The sequence below is a fragment of the Urocitellus parryii genome, chromosome 2 (assembly GCF_045843805.1).
Source record: "Urocitellus parryii isolate mUroPar1 chromosome 2, mUroPar1.hap1, whole genome shotgun sequence".
Classification (NCBI taxonomy): domain Eukaryota; kingdom Metazoa; phylum Chordata; class Mammalia; order Rodentia; family Sciuridae; genus Urocitellus; species Urocitellus parryii.
Window position 1 is genome coordinate 87,534,481 of NC_135532.1, and position 9,852 is coordinate 87,544,332.

Here is a 9,852-nt window from a genome sequence, read left to right on the forward strand (position 1 = left end):
TTATTCCCATCATTAATGGGACAAACAGAACAGGCATCAAATGCTGTTCCATTCCTTCCCACACTCCTTTTCCTGTTTCTTAGTAGAAAGGAAAAAAGGAGGATTCTTAAAATTTATTTTTGTTTGAAGCATTATAGGATTTTCAAATGGTATAGAAACTATAATACCATGTCAAACAGTAATAAGATACCAAACCACACCCAGTTAAAAAAGTTTAGTCTTGGTCAATTACCTTTGACTTTCCACTTTGTGACATGATCATCTGGCCTTACCACTTATTTAAATGTGAGAAAGTTTTGCACCATTGATGTCATCATTTCCCAGGTCACCAGAGATGATGATGACAGATGCAGTACCCCATGTGCTTCCTGAACATTTTCAGAGTTCAAGAACAGCTATTCATTCACTTTCCCACAACTTGTAATATCATTTCCTACAAAAATTCTGGTACAAAAATTTTTTCTTTGTAAGATGCAAGCATTGTGTTTTGGGAATCAGTAATACCTTATAATTGGAAACTGGTGAACTGGGTGTGCTTGTCATGCCTATAATCCCAGTGGCTCTGGAGGCTGATACATGAGGATCATGAGTTCAAAGACAGCTTCAGGAAAAAGTGAGGTGCAAGTGTGGTGCGCACTGAGACCCTGTCACTAAATAAAATACAAACTAGGGCTAAGAATGTGGCTCAGTGGTCAAGTGCCCTTGAGTTCAACCCCTGGTACCTCCCACAACTGCCAAATAAAAAGACTAATGTTTCCTTTCTGACACGTTACCTTGGGAAGTGGGAATCTTCATTCCAGAGAATCAACTGTGTATAATTTATTAACTTAGACATGTCAATTTGCTTCATAAAAGGATTCACCATCATAGTGCCATAAGGGTTTGAAGGAGACATCAGAAAACTCAATGAGAGATGCTATGGGCATCCAGGGAGTCCAAAATATGATTCCTATGAGTCCCAGCAGCATCCTTGGATCAAATACAATCAATAAACCCTCTCATGATTAAAATGTTTGTTATAGTAAAAAAAAAAACTATTCCTCTTGAGAAACATCACTGGACCACCTGAGGGGTCCTCCAGGACCCCCTGCAAATCACTCAGACCACCCCAACCTCCAGCACTGTAGCTGAAAGCCACTCTGATTCACTAGTACTTATGCCAAGGCAGTTGTACAATATTTTGAAAATCAACCCTGGTTATCATCAAAACTGTTTCTTAAATAAAAAGCTTTCTCCCCCCTCAAATTTTAGACACTTTTCCCTTGAGCTATTTGACGGTATTTTCTACCTAAAAAATACTAGCTGCTAAAAATAAGATCCAGCTCCATGAAATGCATATCTTTACTACAATAGGTTTTCATGAAATTATGTATGCTAAAATTTAATTTAGAATTCATACATAGCCTGTTTAAAGTTCTAAGCTGTGAAACTAAAAATTTTTTTAAACTATTATAGAGATACAGGATTTTCTCATGGATTGTTCAAAACTATATGTTACAACACCATCACTCATTTCTTTGGAACCATGTATTATTAGTCTTTTTACTCATCAAAACTAGAATAATGATTCAACCATAAAAGCTATACAGAGATCATTAGTGACAAAAAATTTCTTTCTATTCCTGGAAATACTTGAGTTAATCAAATTGAACAACAGTTAAGCACTTAGAATGCCCATAAAAAATTATAGAGAAGACCCAAAAAGGTGATGATTTATCCTTCTTCTTGACCTTAAACTGTATTAATTGGTCACAAATGGGTACTACCCAGTCAGTAAGAGCTTGTCACAAGGAAAATAATTAAAATCACCATATACATTTTTGAGGAAAAATATCTGCATTTGAAGACTGAAATAAAAGTCTTAATTTTCAAAAGAAAATGATTATCTATTTGCGAATTTGCAATTCACTAAAGCCATATCACTGCAAATTTATTACCTAGAGTATGTAACAGTGCCATGAAATTTTACTCACCAAACAACAGCATAGAACATAGTCACACAGTCAAAGGCATTTGACAATAAATAATGGTCAATAACAAGAGCCATGCACAAAAGAACTGGTCAAAACAGGAATAGTCAGAGCTTGGAAGACACAGGGAGACACACAGATGCCCAAGAAAGGCTGTATCCATGACCAGAACAAGCAACCACACAGATCACATTGCACTTGGATTTCTGTTTTCAAGTTCAAGATAGGATGGGGTGCTGGGTAAAGCAGATGGTCAACCCCAAGGGAGTCAAAAGTGAAAATCATGTTTTTATCTCCATAAACACAATTTCCAATATGTGTAAGAGTAACAATCCCACAGCAGCTGAGCACACTAAAATACTCCAGTCTAAAGTGTTCTTGCCCCTTCCAACTTCTCCACCATGTGAGCCAGCATCTCCTACAGGGTATGCAAATAGAGGGATTGCTCCAGCCCAAAGCTGTAGAAGGACAGGATATTCTGCAAGGAAAGAGAGGGAGATGTGAATATGTCACCAGTGTCAAGCATCCAGGCCCCATCTACCTTTGTGTCTTCCAGCTGCTTCACAGAAAAATTGAAGATGTTTGCTACCTCTGCACTGTCAGCTGCCAATCACCACAAGTAACTGTCATTACTGCTTGTTTCATATATTATTAAACTCAGGGTAACAATACCTGCCATGGCTGGAGTGTGTATCCTGACACACACTGCATTGCAGCTTTGTCTGTAGTTCCTGTGGTTCCCTATGACAGGGAATATTACTACCACCAGAAAAAGCAGAGAAGTTAGGTCACTTATCCAAAGTCACACAGTCACAAAATATTCAAGCCAGGATTGAAACTTGGATTATTCCATCTCTCACATATTGGTTTCTTCTAACCCACCAAGCATTCTGTTGATTTAAAAAAATAACATTTAAGGCGGTGCAAGTGGGAGGCGGTGACACCTGTGTAATGTGTCTGTGCAGAGATGGGGGCAGCAGAGAAGAGTCTCCAGGGGCCACTGTGCCTCCTTCAGAGAAATAGAAAGCAGCAGGAAAGGCTGGGTGGAATCCGCATTGGCCATGGCCACCAAGGGGGGACCAAGAACCAGGAGGAAGAGCCAAGGTGCAAGAGCAAAGTCTGAAATGGATGTTACAGGAATCATTTAAAGAACTGCACACAACTATGAACATTTCTGAAGCCTTTTCTCAGTAAAGCACATTAAGATGAATGAACCTGCCTTCTTGGATCTTTTGGAGTGTCCTGTGTGTCTAGAATGCCTTGGTTCTTCTGCAAAAGTCTTATCTTGCCAGCACAGGTTTTGCAAAGTTGTTTGTTGGGATCATAGGTTCTCTCAGTAGTCCATACTTGAGTACTCTTGTTGGCTCCCATGATGAACATCCAGATAACATCCTGCTTGTCAGGTTTCTGGATGGCATCAGGCAGAGAGGCCTTGGAAACCTAGCCAGTGTGGGGAGTGGGAACAACTGCACAAATGCATTAAGGTTTCAGAGCAGCACTATGTCTAATTGTACTGCAAAAGATCTAGAGAGCTCCCAGTGTGGATGGCAGCCCCAGGTGCAAGCCTGGAGGCCACAGAGAGGGGTATAACTGTTACCATGTCCTAAAGCATTACATAACTATGAAGGAAAAAAGGCTGGAGACTTTAAACTCAGCAAATGTGACATCATCATGTTTTGAAAACATGTTAACCAAAACTGGCTCCACAGTGTAAGTCAATAGGATCCATGGCTTTTTCCCAACCAACTTAGTGCAGATTATTAAACCATTACCTCCACCCCTACCTCAGTGCAGAGCATTTTATGACTTTGAAGTGAAAGACAAAAAAGCAGAAGATAATGACCGCCTTCCATTTGTTAAGGACCGATGTTCTGACTGTGGTCCAAAGAGAGGATGTAAGCTGTGCTAAAGGAATGTTGGCAGACAAAATAGGAAGATTTCTGATTTCCTACATTGAGTTTAACCTGGCTGCTAAGCAGCTGACAGAATGGGATAAGCCTCCCATGCCAGGAGTTGATGCTGAAACATGTACCTCCGCAGCAGCCCAGAGCAGCATTGCCCCAAAGCAATGGAACACCAAGAACAACACCAAAAATCAGCACTCCTTCACTTCCTTCTCCATGGGAAACAAGTCCTCTCACACATCCCAGAATGCCAGTCCATGGAGATCAGCCCTCCTGTCCTCATCATCTCCAGCAGCCCTCAGCTGCCCCAAGAATCAGAGAACTATCTAGGCTTTCCTTCAGCGTCTCTTCTCAGAATCATGTGAATACAGCTGCATTCATTGTGACCCCATACTTAATTTTTAATAATGGTTGGATTTAACAATGATTTGCAAAATTTATAAAAACTACTCTCATAAATAAATAAATGTGGACTGATTTTAGCAAACCAATGATACCAGGTATCCAGAGAAGTTTAAGTATCTATAATTTTCTTACCAGCCATTCTTAACACTGGAAGAATATTAGCCTTATTTTTAAAAAGAAAGGAAAAATAAAATCAAAGAGACTCTAGGCCATGCCCCAGAATATATAATTTGATTTTCAAGAGAAAGCAGATTTTTGAAGTTATAAAAGGTCAAATTTTTTCTACTACATGGCTGGCTTTCCTTACAGTTTATAGGTAAAGTCTATGGATTTAGATCTGGAGAAAACTTCATATAATGTTCTGCCAGCCATTAAGAAAAAGAGAGTTAGGAAGTGTTCATGGTGCCTTTAAAACACTCATTTTGCCCAAAGGCTACTCCTCTGGCCACAAATTGTAAGTCAACCCTTGAAGTTGAAAATTGAAGACAAAGCTAATTTATAATTAAGGTACCCTCAAAAGGCTAGAAATTTGTTTACCAATTACATCATACCAAGTCCAGAATCCTTTTATCTATCAGATAAATATTGGTTGATGAATGAAAACTAATAAGCCATTAGTTTTCAATATGCTTTCAGGAGAGCCCTAGAAAGGGAACTATGCTGCATTCTTGTAGGAAGTTTCCTTCCATGTATTATTCTCTAATTTAAAGATGGCACTAGCACAAATTTCTTAAATTTTAATTAATGGTCAGCAGCCCATGTCTTGTGCATTGTGTAGGTGCCAGTTTCTGAGGTGTCATATTGTATATATGGAAAGAAAAGCCCTCTGGCTAATAAAAGGAGCTTAAACAAAGGTCAGTAAGAACTATTTTGTTTCATGAATATTTTTGGACATGTAATATAATGAAGAATGATGATTTGACTGAAGATGGATTTTAGAAGGAGCAATATATGAATTAGAAAAAGTCTAATGAAAAATGATAAAGATCTGACTGCTCTGAACCATTGGAGAAATGAATCCTATTTAAACTGAAGATAATACTGTGAACAAGCCAGATTTTGTGTTAATATGAATCTATAATTTCCTTCTCCCATGTACTTGACTTCAACACATTTACAGAACACATCTGCTGTGTCCTTTAACTTTCTGGCTGAGTCTTGACTCCTCAAGGTTCCAGATCTGACATACCTGTAACACCGTGAGGTATGGAGGTCAACCTGAGGATCCTAAGTCCATGAAAATAAAACTCTTATTCACATTCTGCAATTAAACACAAGTCAAAAGGAAGGGATTTATAACATAGTGTAACTACTTTTGAAAAGTCAGGAGACTGTGCTATATGATTTCAATTTTAAACCATCATCTTCCTATGTTTAGGGCTTTAATTTATGGAACAATTAGGCAATCTTTATATTTAACATTAAATACCTTAATATTATAAATAACCTTAGATGAACATTTATGGGGAGTTTCAGTGAAACTTCTGAACAACTTCTCACTTTTATTGTACAGCAATGATTTGTAAAAAATTATATGCTAAGTAATCCTAGAGTACAATTTAGGGACACAAAAAGTACTGTCAAAAAATAGGCAGAGATTATGTTTAATCAATCTTTGCAGACTAAAGTAATAAGTATTAAATTAATCAACACAGCTTAATTGAAGTTCTATGTGAAACATATTTTTTATTAGACTTGTTATTTATAGACGTTTAAATGCTACTACAACTTGAACTCTGGGTTAAATCTACATAATGAACCACTCTTGCAACATAAAAAATAACAAAAACTACTTTAATAGCCCTTTGTTTCCCTGGGCCTCTTCCTCTTGTACAAACTGAAGAAAAAGAGAACTCCCTCCTACCTCCCCAGGGTTATCCACATCGCTGGCAAGATACCATGTTGAAGGCTGCTGAAATAACTCAAGCAAAATCCTGAAAAAAGTAAAGACTTAGCAGTAGCTAAGACTGGAAATGATAAAATAATTTTGTTGTCTTCAAAGATACTGTTTTCAAATCTGTGCTTCTTGTGTTTTTTATTTAAATGTCACCATAATATACAGTCATGTGCCACCTAACATTCTGGTAAACCACAGACCACATATATAATAGCATGTACCACACAGCCCAGCATGCAGAAGGATATAACATGTAAGTTCCAAGATGTATGCTCAATAATGAAATTACCTAAGAAGCTTTTCTCAGAGGTATCCTTGTTAAGTGCATGACTGTATATTTAAGGGTTCACTGGTTACTGGTGGTAAAGATTTACCTGAACATGTCTCCCAAACCCTTTAGCATTCCCTTCTTGGCTTTCATTTTATCTTTGTTTCTTCTCTTTTTCAGTTTTGTTCTTTTTACTATCAGTCTGGTCACCTTTCTCTTGGTTCCCATTCATTTGTCTCTCCAGAGAGTGCAAAGGCTGATCACTGGCTATGGGAATAGATTCTTTCCCTGATTGTGAACTTTATTCTGTGTCTTCTTCCACTGGATAATAAAATAAATAAAGATAAGAAATATGGTGAATCACAGCCACAAAAATAAGTAAGCAAAAATGTTTGAGAACTTTACTTTTCCACATTTTCTACAGAAGAATGGTCCTGCCCTCACCATGGATGGCAACACTGTTTAATGCTGAGTAGAATTAGAAGAAAATATGTGATATGGATGAGTCCCATGCACAGACATCTGCTATGTGAAGAGGTTGCACCAATAGCAAGACTGAAGCAGCTTCCTGGCTGGATAGCTAGATGCTTCTGTGTGCACAATAACATTCTGGTTGCTACACAACATGCATGAGGGGAGGACATCAACCCTCCTTACACAGCACAGACCTCTCAGGGTCTTTGCACTATAGTGGCAAGATGAAAAGAAAGAAAACAAGCAAGTTTCCTTCCTCAAGAGCTTCCTTTCTCCTTGGTTAAGGCAGTGTAGACAAATTCTGGTCCCTCATTAATTCGGTAAACTGTACCACTCACTATAAGCACACCATTATTAGCACAGGATTTCTTTCCTCAGAATTCTAAATAGGACCATTTATGATTTCTGGACACCAAGGAGTGGGCTTTTGGGTTTATAACAGCAAATGATCCTCAAGGGCTCTGTAACATTTCTTTATAATGTTAATGCCAACATCACTAGTAAATGCTAACCAAACATTAATTTTTACTCACTACTCAACAGGTACTCTTCTCTGAGGGCAAGGAATAAGGAAGCATCAGTAAATATTTGTTGAGTAGATTACCATGTAGCAGCTGAAAATATGAGAATCTATCTTTTTTTTGCTCTCTATTTATAAAGAATTACCCTACAAATTTTAAAACCATAATGGTAGAAAGAGATTATTTAGAAATTTAGTATTTTCATTGGAGAAGCAAAAATCAAATGTGAAAACTCTACACAGGATGACTCAGTCCTCAAAGGTGCCATTTTAAAATGACACTTAAAGTGGATTAAATAAATAAAACATTAATACTGGAAGATTTCACTAATCTGAACAAATGTTCTGACCACCAACAACTTTGATCAATTAATGATAGGTAAACAACAATGTAATAAAAATTGATAAGAGTCGCCTCCCAGGTACTGCAAAGTTCTACATAGGGACTGAGCATATTGGGTACATAAATATCATTTTTTATACTAACTTTAGTTGATTATTTTGATTTTGGGAAAGGAAAAAATATGTAGAAAATGAACAGCCAGTGATACAGATGTTAACAGGATCTGCTGTTCTGGCCTCTGTCTTTTAACACAGAATGTTGAGCTCTTGGTAAGGGAAACAGGTTTTCTGAACAACAAATGTAATAATAATAAGATGATGAAGATGAAGACAAGAAGCAACAAGCATGAAAATTGAAAACTTGAGAACCCTTTTTACTAATATCATAGGATGGGAATAATAATCAATATTAAGAAGAACCAAGTGTATGACCATAAATGCAGATAGAGAAGGAAAAAACAGTTGATATTTAATAGGGTACTACAGAAGGGGTTTCAAAATAAGAGAAGAGTTCAAATTCATGACCCCTAAGACACTCTACTGTAAAACAGACTTATTTAATTTTAAAATAATTTCTTAGTACATATGGGTAGAGAGACAAAAAGACTATGATTATTGTTCCATTGTTCACTTTCACTCTGCATTCAAAATTTCTCCCTAATCCAGGCTCTCATATGAATTGGGTAAAAAGCTCCCTATTCCCCTCTTCCAACACAATGGTGCAGGAGAGGAAAAAGGAGGCCACACATTCAGTTTTATGAACCCTTGAATATTTGCTTTTGGTTCCCAAATGATTTTCACATTTAAATGATGGTACACTATGGATGTTTTCTTCCCAGTGGGATAATGTATAATGGCATTGAAGGCTTTCCTTTCAACAGTTAAGACCAAGTGAAATGCTCATAATAATCAAAATGGTAGTTAAAAGTGTAAAAGGCAGGTCTGGGGTTTTGGCTCATCAGTAGGGCAATTTCCTAGCATGTTAGCACCACAAATAAATCAATGAAATAAAGATATTAAAAATATTTTTTTTAAAAAAATGTAAAATGCACAGAGAGGTGCTGAGGCCATGTACATGGGGCTGTGAGAAGATATACTCATGGAGAGTATGTGGTGTAAGCAAGAAAGAGCACCCCTAGGGCTGCGGTTGTGACTCAGTGGTAGAATGCTCCCCTAGCACATACGAGGCCCTGGGTTCGATCCTCAGTACCACATAAAAATAAATAAAGGTATTTTGTCCAACTACAACTAAAAATAAATATTAAAAGAAGAAGAAGCACCCCTGCTGGAGGGATGGTGAGAATGAGTGTGTAGTTACAGAGCAAAGTCAGAGACAGGAGAACCAGTCAGGAAATCCTAACAATAACTTCAGACAGCAAATAATGAGGGTTCAGGCTGGATTAGAAAGAATAAGTAAAATTAGATTTCATGAGAAAAAATTTAAGAATTCTTGGTAATGGAGTGGTTATACAATGAGGTGATAATTCTGACTTTCTTAGCCTGGAAGTGTCAATGAGGCAAATCGTGATCATCCATCTTTATGTGTGCAACACTAAGCATGTAAACATAGTTTCTTCTTTTTCTCTTGTTCTGCCAAGTGTCTTTGCTCACATGAATTATTCCATTAATATTATATATGTAAGGGGCTGGGGTTGTGCCTCTGTGGTAGAGGGCTCACCCAGCACATGCATGGTGCTGGATTTGATCCTCAGCACCACATAAAAATTAAATAAAGGTATTGTGTCCAACTACAACTAAAACAAAACAAACTACAATAACAACAAATACATATATTATATATGTGACCTTCTTGCCACCAACATTGTTACTTGCCATCCTTTCCCACAATAACATCAATAACATATCTCAAAACCATGGTCACAAAAATCATAATCCTTTTACTTCATTCTTCAAAACCTTCTAAAGGAATTTAGAATAAAATGTAAACAATTTACCTTGGACTATGATCCTCTCTCTACATACATCTGAAACTCATTCCTCATTATGATCTTACAGATAGTGTATAAAACACCCTAAGAGAGCTTGGAACTACAGAAATCTAGAGATGGTCC

The 9,852-nt window shown here is 37.3% G+C and overlaps 1 pseudogene; it reads left to right on the plus strand.

Annotated features, from left to right (window-relative positions):
* The first annotated feature begins 3,175 nt into the window (after positions 1-3,175).
* On the plus strand, positions 3,176-4,295 carry LOC144253379 (E3 ubiquitin-protein ligase SH3RF1 pseudogene; annotated as a pseudogene).
* The last annotated feature ends 5,557 nt before the right edge of the window (positions 4,296-9,852 follow it).